The 15,683-nt window shown below is 53.1% G+C and overlaps 19 non-coding genes across 19 annotated transcripts; all 19 read left to right on the forward strand.

Moving 5' to 3' along the window:
• Nucleotides 1-622: 622 nt before the first annotated feature.
• On the forward strand, nucleotides 623-813 carry LOC138465935 (U2 spliceosomal RNA). The gene has a single exon (XR_011267919.1). It is a non-coding gene; the product is annotated as a U2 spliceosomal RNA (small nuclear RNA).
• Nucleotides 814-1,436: 623 nt separating this feature from the next.
• LOC138465946 (U2 spliceosomal RNA) lies at nucleotides 1,437-1,627 on the forward strand. The gene has a single exon (XR_011267920.1). It is a non-coding gene; the product is annotated as a U2 spliceosomal RNA (small nuclear RNA).
• Nucleotides 1,628-2,250: 623 nt separating this feature from the next.
• LOC138465968 (U2 spliceosomal RNA) lies at nucleotides 2,251-2,441 on the forward strand. The gene has a single exon (XR_011267922.1). It is a non-coding gene; the product is annotated as a U2 spliceosomal RNA (small nuclear RNA).
• Nucleotides 2,442-3,068: 627 nt separating this feature from the next.
• LOC138465979 (U2 spliceosomal RNA) lies at nucleotides 3,069-3,259 on the forward strand. Its single transcript, XR_011267923.1, has one exon. It is a non-coding gene; the product is annotated as a U2 spliceosomal RNA (small nuclear RNA).
• Nucleotides 3,260-3,882: 623 nt separating this feature from the next.
• Nucleotides 3,883-4,073, forward strand: LOC138465990 (U2 spliceosomal RNA). The gene has a single exon (XR_011267924.1). It is a non-coding gene; the product is annotated as a U2 spliceosomal RNA (small nuclear RNA).
• A 627-nt stretch (nucleotides 4,074-4,700) lies between these two features.
• On the forward strand, nucleotides 4,701-4,891 carry LOC138466001 (U2 spliceosomal RNA). Its single transcript, XR_011267925.1, has one exon. It is a non-coding gene; the product is annotated as a U2 spliceosomal RNA (small nuclear RNA).
• A 623-nt stretch (nucleotides 4,892-5,514) lies between these two features.
• LOC138459484 (U2 spliceosomal RNA) lies at nucleotides 5,515-5,705 on the forward strand. Its single transcript, XR_011262606.1, has one exon. It is a non-coding gene; the product is annotated as a U2 spliceosomal RNA (small nuclear RNA).
• Nucleotides 5,706-6,332: 627 nt separating this feature from the next.
• On the forward strand, nucleotides 6,333-6,523 carry LOC138466012 (U2 spliceosomal RNA). The gene has a single exon (XR_011267926.1). It is a non-coding gene; the product is annotated as a U2 spliceosomal RNA (small nuclear RNA).
• A 623-nt stretch (nucleotides 6,524-7,146) lies between these two features.
• Nucleotides 7,147-7,337, forward strand: LOC138466023 (U2 spliceosomal RNA). The gene has a single exon (XR_011267927.1). It is a non-coding gene; the product is annotated as a U2 spliceosomal RNA (small nuclear RNA).
• A 623-nt stretch (nucleotides 7,338-7,960) lies between these two features.
• On the forward strand, nucleotides 7,961-8,151 carry LOC138466034 (U2 spliceosomal RNA). The gene has a single exon (XR_011267928.1). It is a non-coding gene; the product is annotated as a U2 spliceosomal RNA (small nuclear RNA).
• Nucleotides 8,152-8,778: 627 nt separating this feature from the next.
• On the forward strand, nucleotides 8,779-8,969 carry LOC138466045 (U2 spliceosomal RNA). Its single transcript, XR_011267929.1, has one exon. It is a non-coding gene; the product is annotated as a U2 spliceosomal RNA (small nuclear RNA).
• A 623-nt stretch (nucleotides 8,970-9,592) lies between these two features.
• Nucleotides 9,593-9,783, forward strand: LOC138466056 (U2 spliceosomal RNA). The gene has a single exon (XR_011267930.1). It is a non-coding gene; the product is annotated as a U2 spliceosomal RNA (small nuclear RNA).
• Nucleotides 9,784-10,406: 623 nt separating this feature from the next.
• Nucleotides 10,407-10,597, forward strand: LOC138466067 (U2 spliceosomal RNA). The gene has a single exon (XR_011267931.1). It is a non-coding gene; the product is annotated as a U2 spliceosomal RNA (small nuclear RNA).
• A 627-nt stretch (nucleotides 10,598-11,224) lies between these two features.
• Nucleotides 11,225-11,415, forward strand: LOC138466090 (U2 spliceosomal RNA). Its single transcript, XR_011267933.1, has one exon. It is a non-coding gene; the product is annotated as a U2 spliceosomal RNA (small nuclear RNA).
• Nucleotides 11,416-12,042: 627 nt separating this feature from the next.
• On the forward strand, nucleotides 12,043-12,233 carry LOC138466101 (U2 spliceosomal RNA). Its single transcript, XR_011267934.1, has one exon. It is a non-coding gene; the product is annotated as a U2 spliceosomal RNA (small nuclear RNA).
• Nucleotides 12,234-12,856: 623 nt separating this feature from the next.
• On the forward strand, nucleotides 12,857-13,047 carry LOC138466112 (U2 spliceosomal RNA). The gene has a single exon (XR_011267935.1). It is a non-coding gene; the product is annotated as a U2 spliceosomal RNA (small nuclear RNA).
• A 627-nt stretch (nucleotides 13,048-13,674) lies between these two features.
• LOC138466123 (U2 spliceosomal RNA) lies at nucleotides 13,675-13,865 on the forward strand. Its single transcript, XR_011267936.1, has one exon. It is a non-coding gene; the product is annotated as a U2 spliceosomal RNA (small nuclear RNA).
• Nucleotides 13,866-14,488: 623 nt separating this feature from the next.
• LOC138466134 (U2 spliceosomal RNA) lies at nucleotides 14,489-14,679 on the forward strand. The gene has a single exon (XR_011267937.1). It is a non-coding gene; the product is annotated as a U2 spliceosomal RNA (small nuclear RNA).
• A 623-nt stretch (nucleotides 14,680-15,302) lies between these two features.
• Nucleotides 15,303-15,493, forward strand: LOC138466145 (U2 spliceosomal RNA). Its single transcript, XR_011267938.1, has one exon. It is a non-coding gene; the product is annotated as a U2 spliceosomal RNA (small nuclear RNA).
• Nucleotides 15,494-15,683: the final 190 nt, after the last annotated feature.

The raw sequence follows: 15,683 nt of genomic DNA on the forward strand, positions 1-15,683 counted from the left end.
ACTTGGGGAAAACAATGCTGTGAAAAAGAAAGACTGAGCAATTCTTGAAAGAAGAGCACTTTGCAATATTTTTTTGTTTAAATGTGTTTTTTTTTTCCAGTGTTTCGGAAAAGGTGCTGTTGTGTCACGGGAGGAAAAAAAAGTCTGCCCTTTTTGCTTGCTTTTCACAGGAGCTGCAAAGCAAGGCAAAGGAGCCAGCCAGCCAGCCAGCAGCACAAGGAGGAGATGGGGGACACTGTCCTTGCCCTGCCTCACCCCTGAAAGGCCCCGAACGGCCCCGAACGGCCAAGCCTTATCTGAGGGGGACGCACTTGGGGGAGCATCTCCTGGGCAGCTGAGGGTGACTTTCGGCCGCTAGGTGACGGGGCCAGTGCCAGGCCGGGCTGCAGCTTGGCTGGGTGGAGCTCTGCAGCCTGTGTCTGGCCGTCTCGCACCAGGCGCTGTGGGACCCATGGAAATCTTGGGGCGGAGCCATGCAAAATATGCTTACCATACCGCCGGGCATGCTGGTCATGCAAATGCTATTCTTGGCCGAGGAATCTGGGGCTCTGCCGCAGAGCGTTGCTCCGAGTCAGCAGGGGAGCTGCCGAGCAGCAGTCTTTCAGGCAAAGCTTTTGTGAGCATCGCTTCTCGGCCTTTTGGCTAAGATCAAGTGTAGTATCTGTTCTTATCAGTTTAATATCTGATACGTCCTCTATCTGGGGACCATATATTAAATTGATTTTTGGAACCGGGAGATGGAATGGGAGCTTGCTCTGTCCACTCCACGCATCAACTTGGTATTGCAGTACCTCCAGGACTGGTGCACTTCCCCACTTGGGGAAAACAATGCTGTGAAAAAGAAAGACTGAGCAATTCTTGAAAGAAGAGCACTTTGCAATATTTTTTTGTTTAAATGTGTTTTTTTTTTCCAGTGTTTCGGAAAAGGTGCTGTTGTGTCACGGGAGGAAAAAAAAGTCTGCCCTTTTTGCTTGCTTTTCACAGGAGCTGCAAAGCAAGGCAAAGGAGCCAGCCAGCCAGCCAGCAGCACAAGGAGGAGATGGGGGACACTGTCCTTGCCCTGCCTCACCCCTGAAAGGCCCCGAACGGCCCCGAACGGCCAAGCCTTATCTGAGGGGGACGCACTTGGGGGAGCATCTCCTGGGCAGCTGAGGGTGACTTTCGGCCGCTAGGTGACGGGGCCAGTGCCAGGCCGGGCTGCAGCTTCTCTGGGTGGAGCTCTGCAGCCTGTGTCTGGCCGTCTCGCACCAGGCGCTGTGGGACCCATGGAAATCTTGGGGCGGAGCCATGCAAAATATGCTTACCATACCGCCGGGCATGCTGGTCATGCAAATGCTATTCTTGGCCGAGGAATCTGGGGCTCTGCCGCAGAGCGTTGCTCCGAGTCAGCAGGGGAGCTGCCGAGCAGCAGTCTTTCAGGCAAAGCTTTTGTGGGCATCGCTTCTCGGCCTTTTGGCTAAGATCAAGTGTAGTATCTGTTCTTATCAGTTTAATATCTGATACGTCCTCTATCTGGGGACCATATATTAAATTGATTTTTGGAACCGGGAGATGGAATGGGAGCTTGCTCTGTCCACTCCACGCATCAACTTGGTATTGCAGTACCTCCAGGACTGGTGCACTTCCCCACTTGGGGAAAACAATGCTGTGAAAAAGAAAGACTGAGCAATTCTTGAAAGAAGAGCACTTTGCAATATTTTTTTGTTTAAATGTGTTTTTTTTTTCCAGTGTTTCGGAAAAGGTGCTGTTGTGTCACGGGAGGAAAAAAAAGTCTGCCCTTTTTGCTTGCTTTTCACAGGAGCTGCAAAGCAAGGCAAAGGAGCCAGCCAGCCAGCCAGCAGCACAAGGAGGAGATGGGGGACACTGTCCTTGCCCTGCCTCACCCCTGAAAGGCCCCGAACGGCCCCGAACGGCCAAGCCTTATCTGAGGGGGACGCACTTGGGGGAGCATCTCCTGGGCAGCTGAGGGTGACTTTCGGCCGCTAGGTGACGGGGCCAGTGCCAGGCCGGGCTGCAGCTTCTCTGGGTGGAGCTCTGCAGCCTGTGTCTGGCCGTCTCGCACCAGGCGCTGTGGGACCCATGGAAATCTTGGGGCGGAGCCATGCAAAATATGCTTACCATACCGCCGGGCATGCTGGTCATGCAAATGCTATTCTTGGCCGAGGAATCTGGGGCTCTGCCGCAGAGCGTTGCTCCGAGTCAGCAGGGGAGCTGCCGAGCAGCAGTCTTTCAGGCAAAGCTTTTGTGGGCATCGCTTCTCGGCCTTTTGGCTAAGATCAAGTGTAGTATCTGTTCTTATCAGTTTAATATCTGATACGTCCTCTATCTGGGGACCATATATTAAATTGATTTTTGGAACCGGGAGATGGAATGGGAGCTTGCTCTGTCCACTCCACGCATCAACTTGGTATTGCAGTACCTCCAGGACTGGTGCACTTCCCCACTTGGGGAAAACAATGCTGTGAAAAAGAAAGACTGAGCAATTCTTGAAAGAAGAGCACTTTGCAATATTTTTTTGTTTAAATGTGTTTTTTTTTTCCAGTGTTTCGGAAAAGGTGCTGTTGTGTCACGGGAGGAAAAAAAAGTCTGCCCTTTTTGCTTGCTTTTCACAGGAGCTGCAAAGCAAGGCAAAGGAGCCAGCCAGCCAGCCAGCCAGCAGCACAAGGAGGAGATGGGGGACACTGTCCTTGCCCTGCCTCACCCCTGAAAGGCCCCGAACGGCCCCGAACGGCCAAGCCTTATCTGAGGGGGACGCACTTGGGGGAGCATCTCCTGGGCAGCTGAGGGTGACTTTCGGCCGCTAGGTGACGGGGCCAGTGCCAGGCCGGGCTGCAGCTTCTCTGGGTGGAGCTCTGCAGCCTGTGTCTGGCCGTCTCGCACCAGGCGCTGTGGGACCCATGGAAATCTTGGGGCGGAGCCATGCAAAATATGCTTACCATACCGCCGGGCATGCTGGTCATGCAAATGCTATTCTTGGCCGAGGAATCTGGGGCTCTGCCGCAGAGCGTTGCTCCGAGTCAGCAGGGGAGCTGCCGAGCAGCAGTCTTTCAGGCAAAGCTTTTGTGGGCATCGCTTCTCGGCCTTTTGGCTAAGATCAAGTGTAGTATCTGTTCTTATCAGTTTAATATCTGATACGTCCTCTATCTGGGGACCATATATTAAATTGATTTTTGGAACCGGGAGATGGAATGGGAGCTTGCTCTGTCCACTCCACGCATCAACTTGGTATTGCAGTACCTCCAGGACTGGTGCACTTCCCCACTTGGGGAAAACAATGCTGTGAAAAAGAAAGACTGAGCAATTCTTGAAAGAAGAGCACTTTGCAATATTTTTTTGTTTAAATGTGTTTTTTTTTTCCAGTGTTTCGGAAAAGGTGCTGTTGTGTCACGGGAGGAAAAAAAAGTCTGCCCTTTTTGCTTGCTTTTCACAGGAGCTGCAAAGCAAGGCAAAGGAGCCAGCCAGCCAGCCAGCAGCACAAGGAGGAGATGGGGGACACTGTCCTTGCCCTGCCTCACCCCTGAAAGGCCCCGAACGGCCCCGAACGGCCAAGCCTTATCTGAGGGGGACGCACTTGGGGGAGCATCTCCTGGGCAGCTGAGGGTGACTTTCGGCCGCTAGGTGACGGGGCCAGTGCCAGGCCGGGCTGCAGCTTCTCTGGGTGGAGCTCTGCAGCCTGTGTCTGGCCGTCTCGCACCAGGCGCTGTGGGACCCATGGAAATCTTGGGGCGGAGCCATGCAAAATATGCTTACCATACCGCCGGGCATGCTGGTCATGCAAATGCTATTCTTGGCCGAGGAATCTGGGGCTCTGCCGCAGAGCGTTGCTCCGAGTCAGCAGGGGAGCTGCCGAGCAGCAGTCTTTCAGGCAAAGCTTTTGTGGGCATCGCTTCTCGGCCTTTTGGCTAAGATCAAGTGTAGTATCTGTTCTTATCAGTTTAATATCTGATACGTCCTCTATCTGGGGACCATATATTAAATTGATTTTTGGAACCGGGAGATGGAATGGGAGCTTGCTCTGTCCACTCCACGCATCAACTTGGTATTGCAGTACCTCCAGGACTGGTGCACTTCCCCACTTGGGGAAAACAATGCTGTGAAAAAGAAAGACTGAGCAATTCTTGAAAGAAGAGCACTTTGCAATATTTTTTTGTTTAAATGTGTTTTTTTTTTCCAGTGTTTCGGAAAAGGTGCTGTTGTGTCACGGGAGGAAAAAAAAGTCTGCCCTTTTTGCTTGCTTTTCACAGGAGCTGCAAAGCAAGGCAAAGGAGCCAGCCAGCCAGCCAGCCAGCAGCACAAGGAGGAGATGGGGGACACTGTCCTTGCCCTGCCTCACCCCTGAAAGGCCCCGAACGGCCCCGAACGGCCAAGCCTTATCTGAGGGGGACGCACTTGGGGGAGCATCTCCTGGGCAGCTGAGGGTGACTTTCGGCCGCTAGGTGACGGGGCCAGTGCCAGGCCGGGCTGCAGCTTGGCTGGGTGGAGCTCTGCAGCCTGTGTCTGGCCGTCTCGCACCAGGCGCTGTGGGACCCATGGAAATCTTGGGGCGGAGCCATGCAAAATATGCTTACCATACCGCCGGGCATGCTGGTCATGCAAATGCTATTCTTGGCCGAGGAATCTGGGGCTCTGCCGCAGAGCGTTGCTCCGAGTCAGCAGGGGAGCTGCCGAGCAGCAGTCTTTCAGGCAAAGCTTTTGTGGGCATCGCTTCTCGGCCTTTTGGCTAAGATCAAGTGTAGTATCTGTTCTTATCAGTTTAATATCTGATACGTCCTCTATCTGGGGACCATATATTAAATTGATTTTTGGAACCGGGAGATGGAATGGGAGCTTGCTCTGTCCACTCCACGCATCAACTTGGTATTGCAGTACCTCCAGGACTGGTGCACTTCCCCACTTGGGGAAAACAATGCTGTGAAAAAGAAAGACTGAGCAATTCTTGAAAGAAGAGCACTTTGCAATATTTTTTTGTTTAAATGTGTTTTTTTTTTCCAGTGTTTCGGAAAAGGTGCTGTTGTGTCACGGGAGGAAAAAAAAGTCTGCCCTTTTTGCTTGCTTTTCACAGGAGCTGCAAAGCAAGGCAAAGGAGCCAGCCAGCCAGCCAGCAGCACAAGGAGGAGATGGGGGACACTGTCCTTCCCCTGCCTCACCCCTGAAAGTCCCCGAACGGCCCCGAACGGCCAAGCCTTATCTGAGGGGGACGCACTTGGGGGAGCATCTCCTGGGCAGCTGAGGGTGACTTTCGGCCGCTAGGTGACGGGGCCAGTGCCAGGCCGGGCTGCAGCTTGGCTGGGTGGAGCTCTGCAGCCTGTGTCTGGCCGTCTCGCACCAGGCGCTGTGGGACCCATGGAAATCTTGGGGCGGAGCCATGCAAAATATGCTTACCATACCGCCGGGCATGCTGGTCATGCAAATGCTATTCTTGGCCGAGGAATCTGGGGCTCTGCCGCAGAGCGTTGCTCCGAGTCAGCAGGGGAGCTGCCGAGCAGCAGTCTTTCAGGCAAAGCTTTTGTGGGCATCGCTTCTCGGCCTTTTGGCTAAGATCAAGTGTAGCATCTGTTCTTATCAGTTTAATATCTGATACGTCCTCTATCTGGGGACCATATATTAAATTGATTTTTGGAACCGGGAGATGGAATGGGAGCTTGCTCTGTCCACTCCACGCATCAACTTGGTATTGCAGTACCTCCAGGACTGGTGCACTTCCCCACTTGGGGAAAACAATGCTGTGAAAAAGAAAGACTGAGCAATTCTTGAAAGAAGAGCACTTTGCAATATTTTTTTGTTTAAATGTGTTTTTTTTTTCCAGTGTTTCGGAAAAGGTGCTGTTGTGTCACGGGAGGAAAAAAAAGTCTGCCCTTTTTGCTTGCTTTTCACAGGAGCTGCAAAGCAAGGCAAAGGAGCCAGCCAGCCAGCCAGCCAGCAGCACAAGGAGGAGATGGGGGACACTGTCCTTGCCCTGCCTCACCCCTGAAAGGCCCCGAACGGCCCCGAACGGCCAAGCCTTATCTGAGGGGGACGCACTTGGGGGAGCATCTCCTGGGCAGCTGAGGGTGACTTTCGGCCGCTAGGTGACGGGGCCAGTGCCAGGCCGGGCTGCAGCTTCTCTGGGTGGAGCTCTGCAGCCTGTGTCTGGCCGTCTCGCACCAGGCGCTGTGGGACCCATGGAAATCTTGGGGCGGAGCCATGCAAAATATGCTTACCATACCGCCGGGCATGCTGGTCATGCAAATGCTATTCTTGGCCGAGGAATCTGGGGCTCTGCCGCAGAGCGTTGCTCCGAGTCAGCAGGGGAGCTGCCGAGCAGCAGTCTTTCAGGCAAAGCTTTTGTGGGCATCGCTTCTCGGCCTTTTGGCTAAGATCAAGTGTAGTATCTGTTCTTATCAGTTTAATATCTGATACGTCCTCTATCTGGGGACCATATATTAAATTGATTTTTGGAACCGGGAGATGGAATGGGAGCTTGCTCTGTCCACTCCACGCATCAACTTGGTATTGCAGTACCTCCAGGACTGGTGCACTTCCCCACTTGGGGAAAACAATGCTGTGAAAAAGAAAGACTGAGCAATTCTTGAAAGAAGAGCACTTTGCAATATTTTTTTGTTTAAATGTGTTTTTTTTTTCCAGTGTTTCGGAAAAGGTGCTGTTGTGTCACGGGAGGAAAAAAAAGTCTGCCCTTTTTGCTTGCTTTTCACAGGAGCTGCAAAGCAAGGCAAAGGAGCCAGCCAGCCAGCCAGCAGCACAAGGAGGAGATGGGGGACACTGTCCTTGCCCTGCCTCACCCCTGAAAGGCCCCGAACGGCCCCGAACGGCCAAGCCTTATCTGAGGGGGACGCACTTGGGGGAGCATCTCCTGGGCAGCTGAGGGTGACTTTCGGCCGCTAGGTGACGGGGCCAGTGCCAGGCCGGGCTGCAGCTTGGCTGGGTGGAGCTCTGCAGCCTGTGTCTGGCCGTCTCGCACCAGGCGCTGTGGGACCCATGGAAATCTTGGGGCGGAGCCATGCAAAATATGCTTACCATACCGCCGGGCATGCTGGTCATGCAAATGCTATTCTTGGCCGAGGAATCTGGGGCTCTGCCGCAGAGCGTTGCTCCGAGTCAGCAGGGGAGCTGCCGAGCAGCAGTCTTTCAGGCAAAGCTTTTGTGAGCATCGCTTCTCGGCCTTTTGGCTAAGATCAAGTGTAGTATCTGTTCTTATCAGTTTAATATCTGATACGTCCTCTATCTGGGGACCATATATTAAATTGATTTTTGGAACCGGGAGATGGAATGGGAGCTTGCTCTGTCCACTCCACGCATCAACTTGGTATTGCAGTACCTCCAGGACTGGTGCACTTCCCCACTTGGGGAAAACAATGCTGTGAAAAAGAAAGACTGAGCAATTCTTGAAAGAAGAGCACTTTGCAATATTTTTTTGTTTAAATGTGTTTTTTTTTTCCAGTGTTTCGGAAAAGGTGCTGTTGTGTCACGGGAGGAAAAAAAAGTCTGCCCTTTTTGCTTGCTTTTCACAGGAGCTGCAAAGCAAGGCAAAGGAGCCAGCCAGCCAGCCAGCAGCACAAGGAGGAGATGGGGGACACTGTCCTTGCCCTGCCTCACCCCTGAAAGGCCCCGAACGGCCCCGAACGGCCAAGCCTTATCTGAGGGGGACGCACTTGGGGGAGCATCTCCTGGGCAGCTGAGGGTGACTTTCGGCCGCTAGGTGACGGGGCCAGTGCCAGGCCGGGCTGCAGCTTCTCTGGGTGGAGCTCTGCAGCCTGTGTCTGGCCGTCTCGCACCAGGCGCTGTGGGACCCATGGAAATCTTGGGGCGGAGCCATGCAAAATATGCTTACCATACCGCCGGGCATGCTGGTCATGCAAATGCTATTCTTGGCCGAGGAATCTGGGGCTCTGCCGCAGAGCGTTGCTCCGAGTCAGCAGGGGAGCTGCCGAGCAGCAGTCTTTCAGGCAAAGCTTTTGTGGGCATCGCTTCTCGGCCTTTTGGCTAAGATCAAGTGTAGTATCTGTTCTTATCAGTTTAATATCTGATACGTCCTCTATCTGGGGACCATATATTAAATTGATTTTTGGAACCGGGAGATGGAATGGGAGCTTGCTCTGTCCACTCCACGCATCAACTTGGTATTGCAGTACCTCCAGGACTGGTGCACTTCCCCACTTGGGGAAAACAATGCTGTGAAAAAGAAAGACTGAGCAATTCTTGAAAGAAGAGCACTTTGCAATATTTTTTTGTTTAAATGTGTTTTTTTTTTCCAGTGTTTCGGAAAAGGTGCTGTTGTGTCACGGGAGGAAAAAAAAGTCTGCCCTTTTTGCTTGCTTTTCACAGGAGCTGCAAAGCAAGGCAAAGGAGCCAGCCAGCCAGCCAGCCAGCAGCACAAGGAGGAGATGGGGGACACTGTCCTTGCCCTGCCTCACCCCTGAAAGGCCCCGAACGGCCCCGAACGGCCAAGCCTTATCTGAGGGGGACGCACTTGGGGGAGCATCTCCTGGGCAGCTGAGGGTGACTTTCGGCCGCTAGGTGACGGGGCCAGTGCCAGGCCGGGCTGCAGCTTCTCTGGGTGGAGCTCTGCAGCCTGTGTCTGGCCGTCTCGCACCAGGCGCTGTGGGACCCATGGAAATCTTGGGGCGGAGCCATGCAAAATATGCTTACCATACCGCCGGGCATGCTGGTCATGCAAATGCTATTCTTGGCCGAGGAATCTGGGGCTCTGCCGCAGAGCGTTGCTCCGAGTCAGCAGGGGAGCTGCCGAGCAGCAGTCTTTCAGGCAAAGCTTTTGTGGACATCGCTTCTCGGCCTTTTGGCTAAGATCAAGTGTAGTATCTGTTCTTATCAGTTTAATATCTGATACGTCCTCTATCTGGGGACCATATATTAAATTGATTTTTGGAACCGGGAGATGGAATGGGAGCTTGCTCTGTCCACTCCACGCATCAACTTGGTATTGCAGTACCTCCAGGACTGGTGCACTTCCCCACTTGGGGAAAACAATGCTGTGAAAAAGAAAGACTGAGCAATTCTTGAAAGAAGAGCACTTTGCAATATTTTTTTGTTTAAATGTGTTTTTTTTTTCCAGTGTTTCGGAAAAGGTGCTGTTGTGTCACGGGAGGAAAAACAAGTCTGCCCTTTTTGCTTGCTTTTCACAGGAGCTGCAAAGCAAGGCAAAGGAGCCAGCCAGCCAGCCAGCAGCACAAGGAGGAGATGGGGGACACTGTCCTTGCCCTGCCTCACCCCTGAAGGGCCCCGAACGGCCCCGAACGGCCAAGCCTTATCTGAGGGGGACGCACTTGGGGGAGCATCTCCTGGGCAGCTGAGGGTGACTTTCGGCCGCTAGGTGACGGGGCCAGTGCCAGGCCGGGCTGCAGCTTCTCTGGGTGGAGCTCTGCAGCCTGTGTCTGGCCGTCTCGCACCAGGCGCTGTGGGACCCATGGAAATCTTGGGGCGGAGCCATGCAAAATATGCTTACCATACCGCCGGGCATGCTGGTCATGCAAATGCTATTCTTGGCCGAGGAATCTGGGGCTCTGCCGCAGAGCGTTGCTCCGAGTCAGCAGGGGAGCTGCCGAGCAGCAGTCTTTCAGGCAAAGCTTTTGTGGGCATCGCTTCTCGGCCTTTTGGCTAAGATCAAGTGTAGTATCTGTTCTTATCAGTTTAATATCTGATACGTCCTCTATCTGGGGACCATATATTAAATTGATTTTTGGAACCGGGAGATGGAATGGGAGCTTGCTCTGTCCACTCCACGCATCAACTTGGTATTGCAGTACCTCCAGGACTGGTGCACTTCCCCACTTGGGGAAAACAATGCTGTGAAAAAGAAAGACTGAGCAATTCTTGAAAGAAGAGCACTTTGCAATATTTTTTTGTTTAAATGTGTTTTTTTTTTCCAGTGTTTCGGAAAAGGTGCTGTTGTGTCACGGGAGGAAAAAAAAGTCTGCCCTTTTTGCTTGCTTTTCACAGGAGCTGCAAAGCAAGGCAAAGGAGCCAGCCAGCCAGCCAGCAGCACAAGGAGGAGATGGGGGACACTGTCCTTGCCCTGCCTCACCCCTGAAAGGCCCCGAACGGCCCCGAACGGCCAAGCCTTATCTGAGGGGGACGCACTTGGGGGAGCATCTCCTGGGCAGCTGAGGGTGACTTTCGGCCGCTAGGTGACGGGGCCAGTGCCAGGCCGGGCTGCAGCTTCTCTGGGTGGAGCTCTGCAGCCTGTGTCTGGCCGTCTCGCACCAGGCGCTGTGGGACCCATGGAAATCTTGGGGCGGAGCCATGCAAAATATGCTTACCATACCGCCGGGCATGCTGGTCATGCAAATGCTATTCTTGGCCGAGGAATCTGGGGCTCTGCCGCAGAGCGTTGCTCCGAGTCAGCAGGGGAGCTGCCGAGCAGCAGTCTTTCAGGCAAAGCTTTTGTGGGCATCGCTTCTCGGCCTTTTGGCTAAGATCAAGTGTAGTATCTGTTCTTATCAGTTTAATATCTGATACGTCCTCTATCTGGGGACCATATATTAAATTGATTTTTGGAACCGGGAGATGGAATGGGAGCTTGCTCTGTCCACTCCACGCATCAACTTGGTATTGCAGTACCTCCAGGACTGGTGCACTTCCCCACTTGGGGAAAACAATGCTGTGAAAAAGAAAGACTGAGCAATTCTTGAAAGAAGAGCACTTTGCAATATTTTTTTGTTTAAATGTGTTTTTTTTTTCCAGTGTTTCGGAAAAGGTGCTGTTGTGTCACGGGAGGAAAAAAAAGTCTGCCCTTTTTGCTTGCTTTTCACAGGAGCTGCAAAGCAAGGCAAAGGAGCCAGCCAGCCAGCCAGCCAGCAGCACAAGGAGGAGATGGGGGACACTGTCCTTGCCCTGCCTCACCCCTGAAAGGCCCCGAACGGCCCCGAACGGCCAAGCCTTATCTGAGGGGGACGCACTTGGGGGAGCATCTCCTGGGCAGCTGAGGGTGACTTTCGGCCGCTAGGTGACGGGGCCAGTGCCAGGCCGGGCTGCAGCTTCTCTGGGTGGAGCTCTGCAGCCTGTGTCTGGCCGTCTCGCACCAGGCGCTGTGGGACCCATGGAAATCTTGGGGCGGAGCCATGCAAAATATGCTTACCATACCGCCGGGCATGCTGGTCATGCAAATGCTATTCTTGGCCGAGGAATCTGGGGCTCTGCCGCAGAGCGTTGCTCCGAGTCAGCAGGGGAGCTGCCGAGCAGCAGTCTTTCAGGCAAAGCTTTTGTGGGCATCGCTTCTCGGCCTTTTGGCTAAGATCAAGTGTAGTATCTGTTCTTATCAGTTTAATATCTGATACGTCCTCTATCTGGGGACCATATATTAAATTGATTTTTGGAACCGGGAGATGGAATGGGAGCTTGCTCTGTCCACTCCACGCATCAACTTGGTATTGCAGTACCTCCAGGACTGGTGCACTTCCCCACTTGGGGAAAACAATGCTGTGAAAAAGAAAGACTGAGCAATTCTTGAAAGAAGAGCACTTTGCAATATTTTTTTGTTTAAATGTGTTTTTTTTTTCCAGTGTTTCGGAAAAGGTGCTGTTGTGTCACGGGAGGAAAAAAAAGTCTGCCCTTTTTGCTTGCTTTTCACAGGAGCTGCAAAGCAAGGCAAAGGAGCCAGCCAGCCAGCCAGCCAGCAGCACAAGGAGGAGATGGGGGACACTGTCCTTGCCCTGCCTCACCCCTGAAAGGCCCCGAACGGCCCCGAACGGCCAAGCCTTATCTGAGGGGGACGCACTTGGGGGAGCATCTCCTGGGCAGCTGAGGGTGACTTTCGGCCGCTAGGTGACGGGGCCAGTGCCAGGCCGGGCTGCAGCTTGGCTGGGTGGAGCTCTGCAGCCTGTGTCTGGCCGTCTCGCACCAGGCGCTGTGGGACCCATGGAAATCTTGGGGCGGAGCCATGCAAAATATGCTTACCATACCGCCGGGCATGCTGGTCATGCAAATGCTATTCTTGGCCGAGGAATCTGGGGCTCTGCCGCAGAGCGTTGCTCCGAGTCAGCAGGGGAGCTGCCGAGCAGCAGTCTTTCAGGCAAAGCTTTTGTGAGCATCGCTTCTCGGCCTTTTGGCTAAGATCAAGTGTAGTATCTGTTCTTATCAGTTTAATATCTGATACGTCCTCTATCTGGGGACCATATATTAAATTGATTTTTGGAACCGGGAGATGGAATGGGAGCTTGCTCTGTCCACTCCACGCATCAACTTGGTATTGCAGTACCTCCAGGACTGGTGCACTTCCCCACTTGGGGAAAACAATGCTGTGAAAAAGAAAGACTGAGCAATTCTTGAAAGAAGAGCACTTTGCAATATTTTTTTGTTTAAATGTGTTTTTTTTTTCCAGTGTTTCGGAAAAGGTGCTGTTGTGTCACGGGAGGAAAAAAAAGTCTGCCCTTTTTGCTTGCTTTTCACAGGAGCTGCAAAGCAAGGCAAAGGAGCCAGCCAGCCAGCCAGCAGCACAAGGAGGAGATGGGGGACACTGTCCTTGCCCTGCCTCACCCCTGAAAGGCCCCGAACGGCCCCGAACGGCCAAGCCTTATCTGAGGGGGACGCACTTGGGGGAGCATCTCCTGGGCAGCTGAGGGTGACTTTCGGCCGCTAGGTGACGGGGCCAGTGCCAGGCCGGGCTGCAGCTTCTCTGGGTGGAGCTCTGCAGCCTGTGTCTGGCCGTCTCGCACCAGGCGCTGTGGGACCCATGGAAATCTTGGGGCGGAGCCATGCAAAATATGCTTACCATACCGCCGGGCATGCTGGTCATGCAAATGCTATTCTTGGCCGAGGAATCTGGGGCTCTGCCGCAGAGCGTTGCTCCGAGTCAGCAGGGGAGCTGCCGAGCAGCAGTCTTTCAGGCAAAGCTTTTGTGGGCATCGCTTCTCGGCCTTTTGGCTAAGATCAAGTGTAGTATCTGTTCTTATCAGTTTAATATCTGATACGTCCTCTATCTGGGGACCATATATTAAATTGATTTTTGGAACCGGGAGATGGAATGGGAGCTTGCTCTGTCCACTCCACGCATCAACTTGGTATTGCAGTACCTCCAGGACTGGTGCACTTCCCCACTTGGGGAAAACAATGCTGTGAAAAAGAAAGACTGAGCAATTCTTGAAAGAAGAGCACTTTGCAATATTTTTTTGTTTAAATGTGTTTTTTTTTTCCAGTGTTTCGGAAAAGGTGCTGTTGTGTCACGGGAGGAAAAAAAAGTCTGCCCTTTTTGCTTGCTTTTCACAGGAGCTGCAAAGCAAGGCAAAGGAGCCAGCCAGCCAGCCAGCCAGCAGCACAAGGAGGAGATGGGGGACACTGTCCTTGCCCTGCCTCACCCCTGAAAGGCCCCGAACGGCCCCGAACGGCCAAGCCTTATCTGAGGGGGACGCACTTGGGGGAGCATCTCCTGGGCAGCTGAGGGTGACTTTCGGCCGCTAGGTGACGGGGCCAGTGCCAGGCCGGGCTGCAGCTTCTCTGGGTGGAGCTCTGCAGCCTGTGTCTGGCCGTCTCACACCAGGCGCTGTGGGACCCATGGAAATCTTGGGGCGGAGCCATGCAAAATATGCTTACCATACCGCCGGGCATGCTGGTCATGCAAATGCTATTCTTGGCCGAGGAATCTGGGGCTCTGCCGCAGAGCGTTGCTCCGAGTCAGCAGGGGAGCTGCCGAGCAGCAGTCTTTCAGGCAAAGCTTTTGTGGACATCGCTTCTCGGCCTTTTGGCTAAGATCAAGTGTAGTATCTGTTCTTATCAGTTTAATATCTGATACGTCCTCTATCTGGGGACCATATATTAAATTGATTTTTGGAACCGGGAGATGGAATGGGAGCTTGCTCTGTCCACTCCACGCATCAACTTGGTATTGCAGTACCTCCAGGACTGGTGCACTTCCCCACTTGGGGAAAACAATGCTGTGAAAAAGAAAGACTGAGCAATTCTTGAAAGAAGAGCACTTTGCAATATTTTTTTGTTTAAATGTGTTTTTTTTTTCCAGTGTTTCGGAAAAGGTGCTGTTGTGTCACGGGAGGAAAAACAAGTCTGCCCTTTTTGCTTGCTTTTCACAGGAGCTGCAAAGCAAGGCAAAGGAGCCAGCCAGCCAGCCAGCAGCACAAGGAGGAGATGGGGGACACTGTCCTTGCCCTGCCTCACCCCTGAAGGGCCCCGAACGGCCCCGAACGGCCAAGCCTTATCTGAGGGGGACGCACTTGGGGGAGCATCTCCTGGGCAGCTGAGGGTGACTTTCGGCCGCTAGGTGACGGGGCCAGTGCCAGGCCGGGCTGCAGCTTCTCTGGGTGGAGCTCTGCAGCCTGTGTCTGGCCGTCTCGCACCAGGCGCTGTGGGACCCATGGAAATCTTGGGGCGGAGCCATGCAAAATATGCTTACCATACCGCCGGGCATGCTGGTCATGCAAATGCTATTCTTGGCCGAGGAATCTGGGGCTCTGCCGCAGAGCGTTGCTCCGAGTCAGCAGGGGAGCTGCCGAGCAGCAGTCTTTCAGGCAAAGCTTTTGTGGGCATCGCTTCTCGGCCTTTTGGCTAAGATCAAGTGTAGTATCTGTTCTTATCAGTTTAATATCTGATACGTCCTCTATCTGGGGACCATATATTAAATTGATTTTTGGAACCGGGAGATGGAATGGGAGCTTGCTCTGTCCACTCCACGCATCAACTTGGTATTGCAGTACCTCCAGGACTGGTGCACTTCCCCACTTGGGGAAAACAATGCTGTGAAAAAGAAAGACTGAGCAATTCTTGAAAGAAGAGCACTTTGCAATATTTTTTTGTTTAAATGTGTTTTTTTTTTCCAGTGTTTCGGAAAAGGTGCTGTTGTGTCACGGGAGGAAAAAAAAGTCTGCCCTTTTTGCTTGCTTTTCACAGGAGCTGCAAAGCAAGGCAAAGGAGCCAGCCAGCCAGCCAGCAGCACAAGGAGGAGATGGGGGACACTGTCCTTGCCCTGCCTCACCCCTGAAAGGCCCCGAACGGCCCCGAACGGCCAAGCCTTATCTGAGGGGGACGCACTTGGGGGAGCATCTCCTGGGCAGCTGAGGGTGACTTTCGGCCGCTAGGTGACGGGGCCAGTGCCAGGCCGGGCTGCAGCTTCTCTGGGTGGAGCTCTGCAGCCTGTGTCTGGCCGTCTCGCACCAGGCGCTGTGGGACCCATGGAAATCTTGGGGCGGAGCCATGCAAAATATGCTTACCATACCGCCGGGCATGCTGGTCATGCAAATGCTATTCTTGGCCGAGGAATCTGGGGCTCTGCCGCAGAGCGTTGCTCCGAGTCAGCAGGGGAGCTGCCGAGCAGCAGTCTTTCAGGCAAAGCTTTTGTGGGCATCGCTTCTCGGCCTTTTGGCTAAGATCAAGTGTAGTATCTGTTCTTATCAGTTTAATATCTGATACGTCCTCTATCTGGGGACCATATATTAAATTGATTTTTGGAACCGGGAGATGGAATGGGAGCTTGCTCTGTCCACTCCACGCATCAACTTGGTATTGCAGTACCTCCAGGACTGGTGCACTTCCCCACTTGGGGAAAACAATGCTGTGAAAAAGAAAGACTGAGCAATTCTTGAAAGAAGAGCACTTTGCAATATTTTTTTGTTTAAATGTGTTTTTTTTTTCCAGTGTTTCGGAAAAGGTGCTGTTGTGTCACGGGAGGAAAAAAAAGTCTGCCCTTTTTGCTTGCTTTTCACAGGAGCTGCAAAGCAAGGCAA

The sequence above is a fragment of the Ambystoma mexicanum genome, chromosome 1p (assembly GCF_040938575.1).
Source record: "Ambystoma mexicanum isolate Mex_15411 chromosome 1p, UKY_AmexF1_1, whole genome shotgun sequence".
Taxonomy (NCBI): domain Eukaryota; kingdom Metazoa; phylum Chordata; class Amphibia; order Caudata; family Ambystomatidae; genus Ambystoma; species Ambystoma mexicanum.